The sequence below is a fragment of the Triticum aestivum genome, chromosome 4B (assembly GCF_018294505.1).
Source record: "Triticum aestivum cultivar Chinese Spring chromosome 4B, IWGSC CS RefSeq v2.1, whole genome shotgun sequence".
Classification (NCBI taxonomy): Eukaryota; Viridiplantae; Streptophyta; class Magnoliopsida; order Poales; family Poaceae; genus Triticum; species Triticum aestivum.
Window position 1 is genome coordinate 428,610,113 of NC_057804.1, and position 22,987 is coordinate 428,633,099.

General features: G+C 41.7%; 2 long non-coding RNA genes across 2 annotated transcripts; both read left to right on the forward strand.

Annotated features, from left to right (window-relative positions):
• The first annotated feature begins 3,151 nt into the window (after positions 1-3,151).
• LOC123094939 (uncharacterized) lies at positions 3,152-6,916 on the forward strand. The gene is made up of 5 exons (XR_006446049.1): positions 3,152-3,736; positions 3,850-4,019; positions 4,417-4,555; positions 4,761-6,083; positions 6,582-6,916. It is a non-coding gene; the product is annotated as an uncharacterized lncRNA (long non-coding RNA).
• Positions 6,917-19,745: 12,829 nt separating this feature from the next.
• Positions 19,746-21,989, forward strand: LOC123092538 (uncharacterized). The gene is made up of 2 exons (XR_006444719.1): positions 19,746-21,378; positions 21,461-21,989. It is a non-coding gene; the product is annotated as an uncharacterized lncRNA (long non-coding RNA).
• Positions 21,990-22,987: the final 998 nt, after the last annotated feature.

Below are 22,987 nucleotides of genomic sequence, written 5' to 3' on the forward strand. Positions count from 1 at the left end.
GTATTTGAGCGCTCGCCGGTCGCACACAACCTCATTTTGCCGAGTGTGTGTGCCAGGAGGGTATATCCCCGACGGTTTCTGGGTCGTGTGGGAAGGACCCCCCTATCGCCCACACTCACTTGGTGACGGTTCCAAAGGCCGTCGCGGAAAGGTGTTAAAAACCGTTTGTTTAGCAGCTCGATGTACTAGTGTGGATTTATTCGGTCCTCAAACTTATGTGAGTTTCGGTGGCAGTCATTATGGTCTAGTTATTGTTGATGATTTTTCTCGATACACTTGGGTATTCTTTCTCGAAGACAAAACCTGCACCCAAGATATCTTCAAAAGTTTCGCTAAGAAGGCCCAGAATGAATATGATGTGTGAATTAAGCATGTCAGAAGTGGCAATGGAACTGAATTAAAAATACTCATATTGCTGAATTTCTTGATGAACATGGTATTACTCATGAGTTCTCTGCCACATACACTCCCAACAGAATGGAGTTGTTGAACGAAAGAGCAGAACTCTCATTGAAATGGCGAGAACAATGCTCAGTGAGTACAAAACTCCCATTCGCTTCTGGGTTGATGCCATTAACACTGCTTGTCATGTTATCAATCGTGTTTATCTTCACAAGTTCCTTAAGAAAACTTCTTATGAGCTTATCACTGGCAAGAAACCGAATGTTTCTTGTCTACATGTTTTTGGTGCACATTGTTACATTCTTGATATGAATCACTCTTCCAAGTTTGCACCTAAGGCACATGAAGGTTTTCTTCTCGGTTATGGCTCAAACTCGCATACGTATCGTGTCTATAACTCTCATCACATGAAAGTTATGGAAAAGTTTCATGTGTGGTTTGATGAATCGAACGGCTCCCAAAAGGAGCACCTGCCAAATGTGATTGATGAACCACTGATATCAGATGCTATTCGACAAATGGCTACTGGGAGCGTCTATCCTATTGAACGAAATGCACCTGAGTCCTCTAATGATGATGCTCCTTTGACTCAAAGCAGAACTCGTCAAGCCACTGCCGAAGCAAATGCTCCTCCGAATGGAAATGCACGACAAAAAAACCACTTCGGTGATAATACGTGTTTGTCATAGCAGGTCACGTTTTCTGTCATGCATGTACATCCATGACGATTTTATGACAGAATCAAGATAGTCATACCTGTGCTGTCGTAGAAGTGTTCCATGACAATACCGAAATTATCATCACGGAAGTGTGATGACCCACAAGTATAGGGGTTCTATCGTAGTCCTTTCGATAAGTAAGAGTGTCGAACCCAACGAGAAGCAGAAGAAAATGACAAGCGGTTTTCAGTAAGGTATTCTCTGCAAGCACTGAAATTATCGGTAACAGATAGTTTTGTGATAAGGTAATTCCTAACGGGTACCAAGTAACAAAAGTAAACAAGGTGCAGCAAGGTAACCCAATCCTTTTTGTAGCAAAGGATAATCCTGAACAAACTCTTATATAAAGGAAAGCGCTCCCGAGGACACATGTGAATTATCGTCAAGCTAGTTTTCATCATGGTCATATGATTCACGTTTGTTACTTTGATAATTTGATATGTGGGTGGACCGGTGCTTAGGTAATGCCCTTCCTTGGACAAGCATCCCACATATGATTAACCCCTCTCACAAGCATCCGCAACTATGAAAGAAGAATTAAGGTAAACCTAACCATAGCATGAAACATATGGATCCAAATCAGCCCCTTATGAAGCAACGCATAAACTAGGGTTTAAGCTTCTGTCACTCTAGCAACCCATCATCTACTTATTACTTCCCAATGCCTTCCTGTAGGCCCAAACAATGGTGAAGTGTCATGTAGTCGACATTCACATAACACCACTAGAGGAAAGACAACATACATCTCATCAAAATATCGAATGAATACCAAATTCACATGACTACTTATAACAAGACTTCTCCCGTGTCCTCAGAAACAAACGTAACTACTCACAAATCATATTTATGTTCATAATCAGAGGGGTATTAATATGCATAAAGGATCTGAACATATGATCTTCCACCGAATAAACCAACTAGCATCAACTACAAGGAGTAATCAACACTACTAGCAACCCACAGGTACCAATCTGAGGTTTTGAGACAAAGATCGGATAAAAGAGATGAATTAGGGTTTGAGGGGAGATGGGGCTAGTGAAGATGTTGATGGAGATTGACCCCCTCCCGATGAGAGGATCGATGGTGATGACGATGGTGACGATTTCCCCCTTTCGGAGGGATGTTTCCCTGGCAGAACAGCTCCGCCGGAGCCCTAGATTGGTTCCGCGTCGAGACGGCGACACTTCGTCCCGAAAGCTTCCTTATGATTTTTTTCAGGGCAAAAGACACCTTATACCAGAAGATGGGCATCGAGGGGCTTCCAGGTGGCCCACGAGGCAGGGAGGCGCGCCCCCCACCCTCGTGGACAGTGGGTGGCCCCCCTCTGGTGCTTTCTTCGCCCAATATTTTTAATATATTTCAAAACTGACTTTCGTGGAGTTTCATGACTTTTGGAGTTGTGCAGAATAGGTCTCTAATATTTTGCTCCTTTATCAGCCCAGAATCCAGCTGCCGACATTCTTCCTCTTCATGTAAACCTTGTAAAATAAGAGAGAAAAGGCATAAGCATTGTGTCATAATGCGTAGTAATAGCCCATATTGCAATAAATATCAATATAAAAGCATGATGCAAAATGGACGTATCAACTCCCCCAAGCTTAGACCTCGCTTGTCCTCAAGCGAAAGCCGATATCAGAAAATATGTTCACAAAGTTTAAAAATAGTGGTGTCGATAGAAGATAAAATACGGTCATGAGGGCATCATGATCATCTGTTATATATAAAAAGTGCTTTACGTGTTATCAGAAAAAAGATAAATACCTAGAAAATCTCACAATAATTAGAAACATCTGTCTGTTAATCTGGTAGCCTTGGAAACAACCGTCAATATTAACCGATGGATGTTCGTAAACAATTCCATACGAAAAAATGTTAAGAAAATAAACCTCCTCACGTTAAAAAGAGTCCACACACCTCCTATAAAAAAGAGTCCATACACATCCTCACGTTAAAAAAGGGGTCCACACATTTTATATAAAAACCAAAAAAATATTAACAAAAGAAGATACCCACAAATTGGATCTAAAAAAACAGCCTAGCACCTAGGGCAAAAATAGCACGCCCGCATAACACCTAATCTATCATCTCCATGCTCTCGCTGCAGCCAAGCCGGGCGATGAAGTCGCCGGCGAGATGGATTAAGCCTCTCCTTGGGCTAATCATGTACCCTCAACGTCAACCCGTATATAGCTCCTCTCCCATGATGCCTCCTCTCTGTTGTTGACGTCTTCTACACTACGATCGGTAGCGGGGTAAAAGGCGTACAGATCTCAAGGGAAGATGAATGCCTAACTTAGCCGTGGGCTCTGGCTGAAGCGCAAGTTGATCCGACATTATCTGACTCACGTATCGTCGTGCTGATCATTTTTTTGAAGGTAAGCACCCGTCCAATTTTTGGATCATGGATGCATGATAAATCAATCCATATATTCCAAAGAAAGGGAAGGGAAAGGATAAAGTGGTTACAAAGTACATCCACGAGAACCGAATCTGAAGCCAAGGTGTAAACCTTGCCCTGTTCCATAGTAGCCGGATGCAGGCTCAAGCCTCAGGAGGATCACCGGGCATGCGTACTGTCTGCAGATCAATATGCATGCAACATACGTAAGAGATAGGTGGGCAGTCCAAATTTTGATAATTTCAAGTAGGTATTAGGCCATCAACAGTTGTAAGAATCTCCATCGAATATATTCAGCTGTAGACTAAGAATCTATATTTTGTTGATCAGGTTAGTTACATCAGATGCATAATGTATTAGACCCCCAACAGCCGTCAGGATCTTCAAAACAGCGAGGCGAGGTCTCAGGGATTCGGGCAAGAAGACACATACGCTGACCAAGCAAAGGAAGCTCAGTAGCATATTCGTACGGTCATTGGACTGCTACCTTATTATTTCTGGTATAAGCACTAATCTATGTGTAAGCTATGTACTCTTTTTGTTACTTCGCCCTGCACCTACAAGCTGAATGTGCTCTATTCTTCGATCCTATATCTGCGGTTACCTAAACATCTTCATTGGTTTTAGTTCTGTTCTCCTTACAATTAGCATTTGGACTGGTGCATATAATATTATTCAGAACAATGTCAATTAATGTTAGAAACTTATTTGTCACTAGCTAGCGGTTTTAGTTCTGCCTTCGCCATTACAAATAATTCATGAAAGGGGTTTTCTTTCATTTTCTATGTATGTGCAATATCGCTAATTAAGCTAACTATGCATACATAATTATCTATTAATTATTTGTCTCTTGCTGGACTGATATATTATGGATTCAAATTTTGTACTTTTTTGCAGGTTGAGAGAGAGTAGGGGTTGAAGACGACGTCTCGGCCGTGCTGCCTCACTTGGGACAATGCCATCCCATTACATAAGCAAACTTTACCAAAACCTACTCTTCTGGACAATGGTGCAAGTACATTATGCAGAAAAAAAGGTACCTTGCATAACATATGTATATCTAAATATCAAAGAAAACCTACCATATTTGATTCCAAGTTTGCTTTATACACAAATAATGTAAGAGTAGGTAATATGGTGTCGTATGATAAATTACATATGCATGTATATCCCATCGCTCAAATGTCTGATCTGGCTCCATGTGGTGTCTCATTGGTTACTTTTGTTAATTCTTTTATTAGCTCTGAAGCTGGATGATGGATTGCCCAGCCAATGCTTTTTTGCCATGGATCAGATGGTATATACGCACAATCCGGAAGCATGTTGATTACTTCCTAACATTGGCTGGATGCACACGTACTGACGTACAAGAGGACTTGATGGAATCTTACCGGATGGAAAAACACCCACAAGCAAAACATGCACGTGAGTGGATTTGATTGCAAAAGAATCATTTAGTGATTTACACTAACGTAGGCTACCTAAATACACTCCTAATCGTTGATTATTTTAATGTCACAGCTGGACAGGAAACCACACATCGTGGTTAATTCCAGCATGCTCCATCTCACGTTGTCCATGTAGGTGTAGTTGGGATGTGTTCTTTGTTTACAGATTTGTTTGGATGTGTTCTAACTCTACTTACTTTGTACAGCTTGCATATGATTTTTCAGACCATATTACCTCAATATGAAATTTAAGATATGTGGTTTGGAAGTAGATATTACAATTAGGACTAATTGTATTGGTATATGTATTTTCTTTGAAATAAAACAATATATCAGTACTAGAAATTTATGATGTGATGGTTCATGTACACGCTGACCCATTGTTTAGGTGACTTCAGCCTTCCGGATTTGAGTTAGGAAAAGGACATGATTGTCCTGTTGAATTCGGGATCACCATGAGTGATTAATCAAAATGCAATACTGATAACCATAAGAAATATGTTACTACAAAAATCAGAAATATCTATCCGTTTATTTAACAGAGTAAAGTTTCATGGCCATTAAATAGGATATATATATATAAGTGAACAAAATTTACCTACCAATGCCATTATAATCGTAATAGCACCAACATGTTTTATTTGGCAATTTTTGTTTTTGAAAAGGTGGATCTATATGGCTGTCAAAAAAGATGGGTTAACTAAAAAAAGATGGGTCTATATCGCTACACTTTTGCCTTGCCCTAGAGGCGAGCCGCCAAATTGCTCTTGCCCTGTTGCTTTGTTGATGTCGTCGTCTGACTGCTGAGGATAGAGGAAGATAAGTAAAATCTCCTCCATAGTTCACTGGTGTTAGGCCTACATCTTCCTTGCCCTTCTGTCTGATCTATACTGCTATGAGTCAAAGACGACGGACGTCGTCATGTTGGGCTGTATGCTATGAAAAAATTGATCCACACAGGTGCAGCTCAAATTCATGTGTATGTGCTAATTGATCCTTATAGGTTATGTTAGCTAGGTGCAGGATTTCATCATGAAGGAATTAAATCTAGCTTGCTTCGTCGTCTTGCTGGTAGTACTACATATGCTTGTGGGCCGGTGCCAAAAGAGGTCGCAGGTAAGCATGCTTCTCCTCTTCCAAATCCCTCCACAATCAAACTTAAACACTAATAATGAGCCTATATATGTTCCACACGATTGTAGAGAAACGACTGTTTAAACAAGCACTGATGCTGCATATATGTTTGACACATATACCTAAGCCCTGACTCCTATGAACGGGCGTAGTGTTTATTTGAGACCAAATGATTTATTTAATCGTTAATCCATGACTAATTCTGCTGCAGTCTTACTCTTGATTGATTTTATAATATACTCCCTCCGTCCGGAAATACTCGTCCGAAGAATGGATGTATCTAGATGTATTTTAGTTGTAGATACATTCATTTTTATGCATATCTTCGACAAGTATTTCTGGACGGAGGGAGTACAAAATTTCCAATTGCCGTATTCGTCATAATGTCACGTTATTCTCCTTAATTCAAACATTTTCAGGGATGTAGTTAAACACAAGCAGTGATAGTAACATTGTGCAATTACCTTTGTGGTTTGATAGGTTCGCGCTTATCCGCGGGTCAGGTTGACATTCTAGGGTACAAAATAAAGGCCATAGAGCACACTCACTTGATCAGTGTATTCAGCAAGACTCCTAGAGTCCCAATACGCTGGACTACAAGAAGTGCCAACCATTGGTACCACAAGACAATGGGTACGATAACGAAGCAAGAATCGTCTGTGAAGCAAGCAACAACATGGTGGAGAAACGAGCTCCTGGATTTTCTGGCCAAGCACATCAACTGACTCACCATCATACTTCGTCAACCTAACGCAAACCCTCAATTTCTTAACGTTTGTTATGTATTTTTCTAGCATTAGATCAAAACCATGGTCTTGGAGAACTATTGTAAAAGAAACTTTTGTTCTGTTACGATACTACTTAATGAAAGGTTAGGAGAATGATGTTTTGTTAAACTTATGATTTTATTATAATTAGTTACATGTCGGACATTAATTAATTATATTGGTAGTTTGCTACAATCGTACACGCATAAGAAAAGGTTAAGCAAAAAGAATAATATGAAAGAGACATGAAAAGGGAAAAAAGGGACCTGTAGGTCGAAGAATGCTGCTGTTGTCCAGGATAACCACAACTCGGCCGCCTCGAGTGGGAACAGCGATGAGGCGTCTGGCTCGCGTGCTTGGGGACGACAACGTTGCCAGGATCCTCATACTCAAGCTGTTTCCATGCTGGCTGCGGGAGACGAGCTCCACGCCCACATCACCTGCACGAACGCCGACAATCTTTCCCTACTAATAAAGCACGGAGTGCTTTTGGTCGTCCGTCGTCGCTGGCGTTTTGCGAAAAAGCCCCTCGGTTTATAAAAAATCAACCCGCAGTCCCTGTTTTAGTATGGGTCTCTATATAACGTTTCATTTTGCAAAAAAACCCCTGTACTCATTTGAATTTCACTCGCTGTCCTCCCGTCATCTTATCCATTCCTCCTGCGGCAACAGCGGCGGCTACGCCCATTCCGTCGTGCGCCGTCGACGGCCGTCGCCGGCGTGTGGCCACGGCGAAGGTGGTCGGCCCAGACGGCTCTTTGGTGCAGTTCGCGGCGCCCGTCATGGCGGGCGAGGCGCTGGGGGACGCCGCCAGCGCGTCGAGCTTCCTGTGCAGCGCCGACGAGCTCCGCTTCGACGCGCCCGCCCGTGCGTTGGCGGCCGAGGAGGCGCTGCAGCCCGTGTGGCTCTACTTCGCGAGCTCCGCTTCGACGCGCCCGCCCGTGCGCTGGCGGCCGAGGAGGCGCTGCAGCCCGGGTGGCTCTACTTCGCGCTGCCCATGTCCATGCTCCCCGGCCGCTCTCCGGGCAGGAGATGGCCGCCCTCGCCGTCAAGGCCAGCTCCGCGCTCGCCGTCGCCAGCGGTAAGGGGCGGAAGGCGGCTCGGGTGGCGCCTCGCGCGGGAGGATGGAGTCCCTGACGAATTTTTGCTCCCGTGTTTTATTTGAATTTCTGACGGAAATCCTGCTCCCTTGTCCTTCTCAAACTCCTGCTCAGGTCTCCTTCTCAAACAAAGAAACCGTCCCGACCCGGATTGGAGTTCGCTGCTATAAGTTGAATTGTTCATGGCCCGAATCATGAACCAGGCCAGCGCCACCAGCGAGTAGTGCACCGTCGCTTATGCTCCGCATCATGTCGCCTTTGAGTACGCTGGAGGAACAGGCACCGAGTTCGCCTTTGAGTACGCCGAAGGAACCGGCACCGAGTTCGCCTTTGAGTACGCCGGAGGAACCGGCACCGTGTTCGCCGGAATTCTTGGTCCAGAGAAGCACTCTGAGTCCAACGGTGGCTACAACACAGGTATGTGATGCCTCGACCCCCTCAAAAACAGCCCTGCTGTTGCCCCTTCCCTCAAGCTTTTGTGTGTTCAGAGTATCTATATTGTTTGATTTTTTGCATGCACTGTGGCTGGACATGATGTTGGCAGTGTATATCTTCTAGGCCAATTACTGAATAAATCTGACCATGGTTGATTCGGCAGTGTACTGATTGCTTAGTATAGATTGAAGCAGCTTATGCATTGGTGGGGCTGACAACTGAAGGAACTGCCCTGTTGTTGCCCCTTCCCTCAAGCTTTTGTTCTTCAGAGATTTATTTAGAGAGATGGTAACTGAGCAGTAGGTTGTTTTCTGTATTGTTTGATTTTTTACATGCACTGTGGCTGGACATGATGTTGGCAAATACACTAGAGATTATGCTGCAATCTAGCATATATCTTCTAGGCCAATTACTGAATAAATGTGACGATGTTTGATTCGGCAGTGTACTGTTTGCTTAGTATAGATTGAAGCAGATTTTGCATTGGTGGGCCTGACAACTGAAGGAACTGCATCCTCATGGTGGCGCCGCGTTCCCTACTTTATTGTCCATGCTTCATAACATTTTTTTCAAGAATAAAAATCGTGACATGCATCCATGAGCACTCCTCTTGACTTGATTGTGTGCTGTAGGGACTGAAAGCCTACCAGTAATTGGGGTGGTCTGCCACTGAACATCCTCTCCAGCAACACCACAAAATACATACAGTTCCCTTTGATGTTTACATATAGCTTAAATTACAGATGTTTTTCCATATATTTAACTTCCAGATTGTATATGTATTGATTGTTAGATAAGGTAGTAAGATTTGACAACTATTGGCCATACAGGTATCTGAAAGTGGTACTTGAGCCATATTTCTTAGTTACACGGTTCTCATTCTACCATGGACCCCAGCTGTCAAGTTTACCCAATCTTTTTCTTATCGAATTGTTATTTTAATTCTCTCCGATTATTATTTCTGTGACACACGCAGACGCACATTAATGCAGAAGATAATACATGTCAATATTCCACAAATCCTATATAATTAACAATAGAAATCATGTCTGGAAAATTTGCTGAACTTGTGGTGTACACTAGAGATCATGGGCTGAGACAATGCAATAGAAATCATGTAGAGGCTGGAAAATTTGCTGAACTTGTGGTGCCTGTGTTCTTTCTGACAGTAGTTGTTTTATGGTGCTTGTGAGGCGTCGACCACTGGTGTTACTTCTTTCAAATTACAATGTTTTCTGATTACCCAGATGAGTTAATTCAGAGGTTACTATCAAATGAATGTGTTCTCAGGTTCAGTATTAATTAGGGAGTTGCTTTTGGCACAGTAGTTCAGAGTTTTCAGATTTTAATTAGCATGCATCAGGGTAATTCCTATTTAACAAACGGTTGCCAATTAATTGGGGAGTTGATGGTTAGGATTGAGGAGTCACTGATAATTAGCCTACTTTTAAGTATCGGTTTGCTAAACAGGCAAATGCCTATGGGATTGTTGCTAGCATAGTAAGATACATCAATAGGTTTCTTGTTTGTTTGCAAGCACTGATGTGAAACTGCTATCATGACGTCATGTCGAGTTCTTTGGATATTCAGGCTTATCTCTTTATTCTAACGATAATGCATTTTTTATAGACCTGCATGTAGGATAATTGGTTTTGATGTCTCTGTTGTGTGTGTACTTGCAGGTCCCAAAGATGCCTGATAGAACTCGGGTGGAGGCCAAGGAGATTCGGCTCTCGGACATGCCACCAGTAACACTTGATGATAGCAACATGCACACTGTAAGTTTCCCCCTGCAAATTGCATATTTTGATATATGTTGCTGCTGTGAACATTTGTTGTTGTTAAATAGAGCAAGTCAATTTAGTTCAGCACTCAACAACTGCATCTACCTTTATATATACCCTAAGTGGGTTTTCTAAAGCAGTTTATTTATGTTGTAACTGCAGAAAACAGATGACACCTCCGAAATGAACATTCCAGAGGATTTCGATAACCGACCTTCAAAAAAAGCAAAAATTTCTGAATCAGGTGTTTTGGAGTCATCACCAATGTCACCAACTATGTCAGCATCTAATCCAGTTTCTGAATGTTTTGAATCGATTGTGCCTGAATCAGAAAATCAGATAGATCATGATCCATTGCCATCACCTTCTAGCTCGACATTAACTCCTGTTTTAATATTACATGATGTCAAGGAACCAGATCCAAATAAAGGGATCAAAGTTGATGAGACATATGATTATCTCCCACAAGGTATTTATTTATTTATTATGTATACTTTCGTATTTTATATATTCTTAAAAAAAATTATTTTATGCAGACTATACATTGACCGACCATGATCTATGTGCTCATATAGCAATAGAATCATCTTTGAGTAAACAATTGCTCGTGGAGATAGATGGAAGTTGTGTCTTGCAAAATCAATTGATGTGCCTGCTAAATGAAAAGGAGTGGATAAATGATGATGTAAGTACCCTTACTCAAACTGGAAAAATATTCTAATCACTTATATCTATTAGTAATGTATTTTTAAATTTCAAAATTATAGGTGATCAATGCATATATATGTTGTATAAAGGACCAAATACATCTCCAGAATGATAATAAAGTATATTTTGAGAGTCCATTTGTTACCTCACTATTTAAACGAGATGGCGAACTTGGAATACAAAAAGATAGTGCCTTCATGACAGAGACTGTCGTCGAATATATGCAACATGACATGGTAATATCCATATTCATAATTTACATGTTCTATGTTTCATACATTTTCATCTATTATTTTCCTAATTATTTTTATTACAGATTAAACTTCCAATAAATGCCAACAACACACATTGGTATTTAGCTGTTGTGAATACAAAAAAACGTGAGGTTCAAGTACTGGACTCATTGTGCTGGGACTTTGACCGTGATGATCTCGCTCATACGGTTAGTTACAAAACCATTTTTAATATACTTCGCTAATGTGTATCATTTCTAACCATTATTTTATTTTTAGCTACGAGGAGTACAATTTCATTTGGACCTTCTTAAAAGTCAAAACTTGGTAAAAGACAATTGGAAAGACGTTGATCTCACTGAATGGAAGATCACAGAACAATTACAAAAGGCAATTCAAACAGACAGTTCTTCATGTGGTTTGTTTATGATCAAATTTATGGAATATTTCACCGGATGTGCACTATCTTACCCAATTACACAGGTATATATCTTTTTAAAATTAAAAAGTATGTTAATTTCCCAAAAAGTATGTTATTTTTTAAATAATTTACTAATAATTCTTTGTGTTGTACAGGAAATGATTACTTCATTTAGGTTTAAGTTAGCCAGCATACTATTATGTTGGAAAATTGGACATAAAAATGATGCATAATGGCACATGAAGCAGATTGTGCCTTTTTTTTGCCCGGTGCAACGCACGAGCATTTATACTAGTAACGACAATGTACAGATCGACGATCTCGCCTCCCTCCTTGCGCAGCGGTTTCTCGGGCCCTGCTACACATCTGTTACCGGCCCAGGAAATAGAGGAGGCATACGAGGAGCCAAACCAGCCGCCGGTTACCCTGTGGCCGCACCAGTGATTCGAGTTGCGGGGGTGCCTACAGCTGAGGATGAGCAGGCTCAGCCGCTAAGGGCAACAAATCAAGGGAAACTCATGGGAGCTTAGGATTTACCAGCGGTACAAGCCGGACCTCATCCGGTGGCAGCAAATCTGGAGTAAGCGGAGAGGAGAAGGACAGGAGAAAGGGGATCGGGGCATCGGGAACACATGTCAGCGTGTGAAGGTGTGAGTCAGAGAGAAAATTTCCTTTATTTCCGAAGCATAGTGAGAGAAGATGTGTGCGCACTGTGCGCATTTGCTTGAGCATGTTGGGCTATGATTCAATTTTTTAGAATACAAAAAGTTCATTTTTTAATAGAAAAAAAACTACTAACTAGGTATGATTTACACAAAATTATAGTGCATATACGTGCATTTAGATATAATTTTTCATGCAAACATAGATTACACAGTCATATACTCCCTCCGTTCCTAAATATTTGACTTTCTAGACATTTCAAATGGACTACCACATACAGATGTATGTAGACATATTTTAGAGTGTAGATTCACTAATTTTGCTCTGTATGTAGTCACTTGTTGAAATGTCTAGAAAGACAAATATTTAGAAACGGAGTACTATAAAAAATTCCGGTGCCAATGGTACTCCCAAAAATGAATTATATTTTCAACATGTACAAAGTTACTATGGTTCGACGTGCCTGTTCGGAAACATAAGCTCGCATTTTATGATGAGCCACACCCGCACTAAAAGCATGATCACCCGGCCACATGTGGCTCACGAATGATTCAACGCGAACATGCCATTTTGATATTTCCAACATATGAAGAAGGAATTCCACTTATGCTCAAAATCACTACTTCACGATGAACCGACAAAGATGTCGAATATTGATTTATTTTGACCAACCTTTGTTACATACTCTTGCATTTGGTAAAAAAGAGGCCTTGTATTTGTAAATACCAACACATTTGGTCCCAAATGTATTTTTAGAAGAAATAAAAAAAATCATATTGTTAAATTTGCTAAAGTTCTAGCCAGCGCATCGAGCGGGCCACTTTGCTAGTTCTTAGAACATCAATATCTTTCCCTAATAATAATAAAGCAGCTACGGTTTATGGTCGTACGTCGTCGTCGCTTTTTTAGAAAAGTCCTTCAGTTTTTGCGAACTAAACCCATAGTCCATTTTTAAGTGACTCTGGGAAAATGTTTCATTTTTGCAGAAAACACCCTGTCATTTGGTGTATTCAACCCGCGGTCCGAGCAGATTTGTGAAGAAAAAAAAAGACCACAGAAGGAGCACGGGCTCGCCTCCTCTCCCTCTCGCCCATGGAGTCATCGCCGCCGCCACCACCCACGTCGGCCGCTTCCGGCGACCTCTGGCGACGCGCAACACGCCCCCGAGCTCCCCACGGTCCAGGCCTCCCTCCCCTCCGGCCAGATTCTCTGCTCCCGTCCTCTACCGCCTGCTTGCAACCCCACTCCTGTGGCTAGGGTTTCGGGCAGGGCTTCGCCAGCGCGTCTCCGGCGGCCCCAGGTTCGTCCCTCCTTCCTTCTTGGCCTCCCCCGCCTCCATCTTCCTCCTAGGATTTGGAACAGAAGCGCGTCTCGGTGTTGCCCGTCACCCTTCTCGCCTCCCTGTTGGATCTCCTCCCCCTCATCTCTCTCTCTCTCTCTCTCTCTGTGTGTGTGTGTGTGTGTGTGTGTGTGTGTGTGTGTGTGTGATTGATTTCGATCAGCCCCCCCTTCTCTTGGTGCTGCATAGGGGATAGGTCACTTCTGCGGTGGATACAGGGGTGGTGCTGCAGCCTTGGTTGAACCTGGTTGGTGAGGATTTCTTGCTCTAGGGACAGAGCAGAGGGCATGCTGGACGCTGTTGCTGGTGAGATAGTTGAGGATGAGAGAGAGCAGAGAGATGAGAGATTGAGAGAGCAGAGAGAGAGAGACGATGATTGCTACACATTTAGATAGAGGGATTGATGGAACTGCTACTGGCCGCTACTGCTAGAGAGAGGGAGAGAGAGCAGAGATGAGAGACAGGGTCCAACGACTACTGATATGCTCTTGTGGATAAAAAAAGAGATATGTGAAGGGGAGAGAGAGAGAGAGAGAGAGAAGGCATAGAGAGAAGTGTTGATTGCTTCACATTTACATAGATGTATCATGTATGGTGTTTATCGTATGATGTATGCTGCTACTGATTGTTGCACATTTAGATAGAGAACAAAGATGTATCTTGCTACTGAAGGTTTTTGTTATTGCTACAGTCCCATCAATCAATGTATCTAAACCTAATAATAAATACTACGCAATTCATATCCAGATGATTTGCATCTGTCATCAAGGAAAAAAGACATCACTGAACCCTTTGTATTCTAATTGCAAGGTTAAATAATTTTGTGTGTTCTAACTCTGCAATAATCTGCAGTTATTTGGATCATCGTCGTGTCACAAGTTTCCGACATCGCTTTACACACCGTGGACTTCACCGGAAATCCGTCTGCACGTACTCCGATGTCCGCCGGAACCTCATCTACCTGTGGACTGAGGTACGTACTACAGTGTAATAAATTTGCATCTGTCATCAACTACTACTTAAGCTCTGAACGAGTCAATGCCTAAAACACCCTCCTGTCCTCATACAGGATGTTCCTCAAGAAAAACAATAATTAGAAGTAGCGATCAAATGTGATAAGTCTAGCTAAATTTGTATCTAGGAAAAACAGCTACTGTATGTCAAAAAATATAAGAAAAGTTAAACTAATATCATGGTGATGGCAGAGAGGTAATTTAATTGACTATTTTGGAAGTAGCAATCAAAGGTGATAAAGCTAGCTGAATTTTATCTAGGAAGAACAGTTGTTGTATGACAAATACCAGTGCTATATGGTTCCACTCTAAATCTCGGTACTTAATTGGCTGGAGGTTTGCATGAGTGGTTCAGAACAATCTTATATGGTTTCACTCTAAATCTCTAGTTAATTGGCTAAAGGTATACATAATTGGTTGGCTGTGAAAATATATATAGTAAATCTTCATATTATAACAGCTTGAAGAGGTTCACAAAAAATTGGTACAGAAGTGGCAACAGTCTTCATCAAGAATTTTGCATTTGTCATCAACTACTACTCCCTTCGTAAAGAAATATAAGAGCGATTAGATCACTCTCTTGATCTTGTGCTCGTTAATTCAGTTCTGAAAGTTGATTCAAGTCTAGAAGTTGATTCAAGTCTGTAGTGCTTGAAGTAGATTCATAGAAGCTACACTTCTGTTAGTATGTGAACAGAAAGCTTATCTTATATATGTGATTGGAGTTGCAGAATATGACTAGGGGAACGATCATAGATGCCAACACCTATAGTACGATTTATCTTGATAGAGGTGCAGGGGATTCGTAAGTAGTTTTAGTTTTTTTTAGATAGCTCAAGTACTTAAGCTTATGCAATCATGAAAAACAAAAGAAGGGACCAGTAGTCAGGTTCCATTAATCCTTCTATAGGTGTTGTTTTTATGCCTTTCCCCCTTCATTACCAGTACAATGATGCTTTCTCTGTTAAAATCTTGACACTACAATATCGATCTCAATAGCTTAATTGATTCTAAGCTCACCAGAAGTATTTGTTCACAAATTTGGATGATCTATCTCATATGCTTATATCTGAACCCTCAATAATGTGGTATTCTTGTGCCAGATTTTTGCCATTCGGTAATAGTTATAATTGCATACGTCCGCACTTATATAGGCACAGGAAATAGTTTCTTACGGGCCTCATTCTGGACTTGTTCCCACTTATATAGAATATATTTTCTACTAGTTTCATCAAACAAAAAAGTCATAAAAATTAAATATTTAAAGTTTTGTCTCGTTCGTACTTCCTCCGTAAACTAATATAAGAGTGTTTAGATCACTATTTTAGTGATCTAAACACTCTTATATTAGTTTACAGAGGGAGTACTTTCTAAAATCTGAAACTTTAAATCATCATAGAAATCCGCAAGTAAGAATATTAAAGGCACCCGTGTCATTCATCCCTACTAGATGATGAATGCTATTACTATTTTTTTCTCAAAGATGCCCCTTTTTCATAAAGAAGAAAGCTCAATAGACCAAAATTCTATATCATTTCTTCTTTCTTAAGGAAAACTGACTGCAGGCAGCAATCACAGATGTTTATCCTATTTTCAGTTGACAATATACTGAATAATTTGGCAGTGAACAAGTACAGAAAACGCTGTTAAGAAGCGATAGTTTTGAACCTGAGTTTATAAAAGAAAATGAACCAATTTGTATTGAAAATATCTTAGGCATCAAGTCCACCAGGTTTGAGATGTTCACAGAAACATGTCAGTTTCAGGCAAAAGTCCACCAGGTTTGAGATGTTCACAGAAACATGTCAGTTTCAGGCAACTACAATTCAGAATTGTTTGCCACACTGTAACATTTCAGGCATTCAGAAACATTTCTCATGATGTTAATATGTTGACTAGGGGCCTTTTGTAGCTACTTTAATGAAAATTGTAGTACCATAGTGTCCTGCTGCATATATTAAATTGCAAAGTGAAAGTAAAAAAAACTTAGGATTTGGTTGTCTATCTGATCCATCAGTAAGCAAGCAGGGGCAATGTTGTTAAGGAACGGAGTTCAAAAACCATCAATCTCAGGAACACTCTGACCATGTATTTGATTCCGTTCAAGACCCAATATATGATAAGATGTTGTTTTCATTTGCTAGGCAACCATGAAAAAGTTTCTGTCCAATTCATAATTTAAATCAGTCCTGTGTGTTTTTTTATTCAGTTATTATAATTTTACTCCTGTGTGTTCTTTTGTTTAGTTCTGTGAGGAGGAAGGGATTACATTGATGTGTAATATGTTCTTTTTTCTACAACCATACCTACATGGGATTATAGTTCAGTTAGAAATCTGATATTATTTTCCTCTAGAAATGAGCATTAGCCCTCAGAACAGAAAAGAACTACACAAATGTCCTCCTACTTAATTATTAATCTATATGTTCATTATTACAGTAATTTTAGAAACTGCATTTGTGTATTTGTACCAACCTTCCTTGCTCATCTCATTTTGTACCTACCATTTTGTATGTCGAAAAGCAATGGTTTCTATATAGAGCTATAGTTCATCTATATGTTTATGCTGCCTGTATATTATTGGTGTGTTTCCCTCACCTGTTATTTGAATGACATAATCCTTCAGATCTTTCCCAAGTTTTGTGTTAAATCTAACAAGACTCCTCCTTCCTGTAAATACAACTTCGAACGAAGGAAAGCAAGACAGGGCCGCCTTTATATCTTGGGTCACTCCGTAGCAGGGAGCAAGAGTGGGCACATCCGAGTTTAGCACATCAGAGTTTAGATATTCAATCACTATTTTGCAATCCATCTCAAGCTCCGCGGCTTCATCTTCCTCCACACTGTCGGAAAATGGTAACTCACAGTATGTCGACAAATACACTTAGCCTCTGTAATCCCTGGCTACTACTCCCGCCCATCCCGACCACTGATCTGCTAAAATCTTGCGTCATTGTTAAACTAGGCCGTGCCATGTTCCGGTGGAGTCTACTGTATGGGTGGCAGTGAAACATGTATTTGCGTGGCCTATCTCTTACTCGTACTTCTGCAGGAAGCTGCCAAAATGCAGGACATATTCTTTTCCTTCACGGACTACTACAACACACGGGCATTTTCACGAATAGAACATCGGGATTTTATGTTTTTGTAGCCTGCACCGGAGGCTGTAGAGTTAAGTTTTTGTACATTTTGTGAATCGTTTTGTTCCAGATTCTCTTTGTTTATAGTCTAACTATATAAGGTTATTTGCTATGTGCACATTTGCTTTTTCAATTGTTGATCATGTCTCTGTGCACTTACATCCTTCTGTTAACAGTTTAGTGATCTAATAATTATTCAGAAGGGACGCTGCATGTTCCTAGATGCATAGCTTTTCTTATATAGATTTTCATTACACTGAGATTTTTTTTGAGGGATAACAATGGGATTTAAGATAGTAGTATATTTTTGTAGAATTCTCAAACTGAAATCCTATCAAACCATACCTTCAAAGGCCAACATAATGGCACCTTAAATAAATGCTAATCTGCACTCACGCTGCAATCTGGCGCCCATTCTTCTGGTGATTTGGTCAAAGCTACAACCAAGCAAAGATATTTTACATGCTATATGAACTAAGATATGGATTTTGTGTTCCCAGGTCTATAATATCCATGCTCAGCCGGTTCCCTGCAAGCGCTTTCGGCCATGACCTCAAGTTCTGCAGCTAGGCCGTGAAGTGTTGGTCCTTCTCATCGTCCACCGATGATGGTGCCCGAGAGAAGTCGGGGAATGAGGATGTTGCTGTCATGGTCGTCGAAACGACTTGCCGTGGACGCAGTCACGCACTAGATGCCATTGACGGCTAGCCATGGACGATCACCTCGCCGCCTCCGCAAAATATGGATGCACGAGATTCTGGTACTAACATTGTGGAGTGTGTGCGATTTCAGTGCTGTGACTTATACACTTTGTGGAAGAAACCCCCGGTTTGATTTACAGGTGATGCTGATTCGTCTGGGATCTACTTCTGACAGATCAATTTGGTTTGTTGGCTGCTGAGTGGCTTCATGTGATGCTACCCAGCAGCCAACAAAGCCCCAAAGCTACACGTATGTACTATAACATGGCCCCAGAGCTACACGTATGTACCATAATGTTTCATCTTTCGATTTTGACGTTCAATATTGACTCCTTGATCCTGTTTCGTAGGGTTCATGATTGACAATTTGTCTTGGGCTATGGAACAATTCAGACTTTAGATGTACATCATATTTGATGCATCAGCCTAATCTGTACTTCAAATTACAGTGTATAATTTGTTTGATAGGGTCGCGCTATTCGTCATCCTGGGTGAGGAATAGTTATTCTTCACCCCCCTCTATTTTAACATGAATGCACCGTAATTTTATGTTCCGTAAATTTTATCTTATTTCAGACATAAAAGGAGAACGTAAAAAAATATATAACCCCGTAAAAAATATTTTATGTTACGCAAATTTCAAACATAAAAACATAGTGTAAAATGTACATAAAATATAATTTTTCTGGTCTTCTGACATTCTTTATGCCAAATGTGTACAATTTCCATCCAACTTGCTAATTCAACTTTACTTACTTTATAAACTTTTTTATAATGATTCTAAACAGCATAACAATCTAGGCAATATTTTTCAAAGGATGTTTTTTTACATCTTCCTATATCATTTTGATGTGAGATGGGTTGTAAATACAGGACTCTAAATAATTTATCATAATTGTTATGTGACATCCGTAAGCCATCGTTGGGGGATAAAAGGCGTGTTGAAATTGAGGACATGGACAGGCGGAGAGGGTTCTTGAGCTATGCTTATTAGGCCTTGTACAATGGAAAGTGCTTAGAGGAGGTGCTTAAAAAATAAACCAGACTTTTCTTAAGCACCGGTACTTATTTGTACAGGATAGACGCTTAGTCCTGTACAAATAAGCACCGGTGCTTAAGAAAAGTCTGATTTATTTTTCTAAGCATTTCTCTAAGCACCTTCCATTGTATAGGGCCTTAGGGTAAGGGCATGCCAGGGATGTCTGATCTCATCACGTAGTGGAGATGTACAGCCCGGTGCTTATGTGATGATTATGTCATGGATGAGATACCCATGTCTATGTTGTCGTGAATATGCCCGTCGTGTCGTAGTGTTCTATTTTTTTTCGGTTGCAATGCACGGGCATTTGTGCTAGTATATATATAGAAAGAGAGAAAGTAGCACTATTCTGATCCCATGATCAGAATAGTTATTCCGATCACGGTCGGTCCTATAGGCGGCGATGCGGTTGTTCCCGAACTCATAGCGAGTGAAAAAAAACACCCTCTCCCCCCGCACGATGCGCCTCCCCCCACCTCGAACAGCCGCCACGGCCAGCCCCACCTCCAGCCACCGGATGCCGCCGCCGCGGCCGAGCCCTCAACCGCCGGATGCCGCCGCCGCAGCCGATCCCGCCGCCGCCACTACAGCCTCGGCCACCAACCGCCGCCTCCACTGCGTCTCCGACTACCAACTGACGGATCCCGTTGACGCCACTGCGATCCCGGCCACCAACTGCTGGATCCCGCCGCCCGGGTCACCCCACCGGCCCCTCCGCCCTATGATCTGCTGCCGGTACCGCCGCCCTGCATGTGGATGCGCGCCATCATCCCCAATGCGCTGTCGCCGACAACGGCAGCACCCCATCGGTGTGGGCCCGGCGCACTTCCTACCGGCCTTCGTCCTCCCCTTCTACTAGCCCCGGCCATGGCCCCTCCACAACTACTGAGCGCCGGCCTCCGCCATCTCCCTCCATCTTCCTCTGCTCGCGATGGACTGCATGGCACAAACCGTGAGTTCGCCATATTCCTGCACAAAATTTTGCAGTTTAAGAAAAATGAAGATGGTAGTTCGAGAAGACTATTTTTAGCTGTTTTCTGGCGCCACCACCTACAGCCGGCACCGCAGCGGCCAGGCCGTTCAACTTCGCCTCCTCGGGGCGTTCACCTCTGCCCGTGTGAGCGCGCGTCGCACCTGTGCGCTCCGCTTGGAGGCACCATGCGTCTGGCCACCCAGCACATCTACGCTCCAAGCTCCAACCTTTCTGTTGCTCCCTGCAATTGTATAGTATCCAGATCAAATCGTTGATTCCTATTCTCTAAGTGATTTTGATGTCTGAAGTTCAACTGTATATGCAGGCGCAAAAAAACTGTTGTTTTTGGTACATTAGTTTCAGTTTCACAGGTCGGTTTCCTTCCCAGTTTATATCCGAAAATGCATCAATGAGGATCGACGGTAGTCCGGGATCTGCGACGACGAGGGATGCTATTTTTGGTTTGCTTTTGTGAATCGGACATGAAGTGTGGTGGACGGACGACTAGAGGTATTGCTGCCATTGTTAGTAGCCAAGTGAAAATACTACTAGGATCATCCATGATACAGTATGAGCTTTTGTGGTTGATCAGTACATGGCAATTGATCCTCCATGTGTGTACGATTGCATCCATATTTGTTGTTCTCTGAATAAGAAGCTCTGCGCTATTCTTTTGTAACTGCATCCACCAGAGATAGATAGATGAAACCATTGATAGAATCAAGTTCAGTTCAGTAGAAGCTCTCTGTGCGCTCGCTCCAAGCTGCAGGACACTGCTCAAATGCACTGGTGTCTGATGGTTGTTCATCATCCAGCCAGCCATCCATCAGTTCTGCTTTTCTACCATTGTGGTCGCCCAATATTCGTCAAGCTGCAGGGCCGCATCTGGCTCTCTTCAATTATCGGTCATCAACGGCGAAACAAACAGTTGCCAAAAAAGAACGGCGAAACAAACAAAAAGGTCAGAATCTGGCCCTCTAGAAGTTCAGTTTGTTGATTTTCTGAAGTTTTTAAACATGACTATAACCGTGTATATTTTGCAGGGCCATGTGATAGGGATTTTTCTATGGTTGTGATAATGCACTTCTATTCGTTGTCACCACAAATCCTCACAGCTATTGCTCTCGCTGCTGGCGCGTCCTGTGGCTGGCACTCCTGGTGTGCGTACCGTTCGTGCCACCGACGCCCTATTGCCAGTGTTGTTGGCTTGTGCCCGGGTCGGTTCCAGCCATTTTTGCCTTTGCCGTCCACATGCACTTTTGGATCCTTCAGATTTGTGATGTGCTAATGACTACTACTCCCTCTGTTCCTAAATACTTGTCTTTCTAGGCATTTCAACAAGTGACTACATACAGAGCAAAATGAGTGAATCTACGCTCTAAAATATGTCTACATACATCCGTATGTAGAAGTTATTTGAAATGTCTAGAAAGACAAATATTTAGGAACGGAGGGAGTACATGTTTGTTCAGATGCTCCTATGAGGATACAAAGATGTGTATGTGTGTATTTCTCCACACAATAAAAAGTTTGTACATAGTAATTTTTCATTTAAAAATGTGTGGCTGTCTATAGTTCTTTTCTGTCTGTGTGTTAGTGGTGAGTGCGTGCATTGTACTAGTGGTTTACCGGTGTGTGCGTGCGGGTGCATGCATAAACCAGTGCACATGCGTGCTGTGCACACACAAAATGAAGAGAGTTTCATAGTTTTTAGCCAGCTCGTCTGCACCATAAGTGTTCGTGTTTACGCCCCAAAATAAGAATATTACTTTTGTACAAAGCTAGAAAAATATAAACACAAATTTTGCTTAGGTATTCTTCTGATTTGTTGTTCTTTTTTTGTCACTACTAGGAAAAGGGCTATAGATGGGATGGACACTAATGACGCACTGTACATGTGGTGCGTCATTACTAAATACTAATGACGCACCATGTGTTGGTGTGCCATTAGTGTGCAAATACTAATGGCGCACCACATCCCATGGTACGCCATTAGTAAATTTTTTTTTAATTTTTTCAAAACTACTAATGGCGCACCGTGGGAGTGGTGCGCCATTACTAGTTGACATAGTAATGGCGCACCACACCCACCGTGCGCCATTAGTAGTTTTGAAAAAAAATAAAAATAAAATAAATAAAAATTTGTTAGTAATGGCGCACCGGTGGACAGTGCGCCATTAGTAGTTTTAACTAGTAATGGCGCATTGTCCACTAGTGCGCCATTACTAAGTTTTTTTCAAAAAAAAAATTTCTTTTTTTTTTCAAAACTAGTAATGGCGCACCGTGGGTGTGGTGCACCATTACTAGTTTAACTAGTAATGGCGCACCACCCCACGGTGCGCCATTACTAACTTGGCCCAAAAGTTTCCGAATGCACCCCCCCTCCCGTGGACCGCCTTTTCAGTTTTAAAAATAATAAAAGAAAATGATAAAAATGTCAAAAAAAATAAAAGAAAATAAGTTTCCCATGTGATATGTGGTCTAGTTGTTCGGAAAATTTACAAATATGAATTTTGACTTTATCTGCAAAATCTCTCTGGAAATTTGTAAAATGGCCATAACTTTTGCAT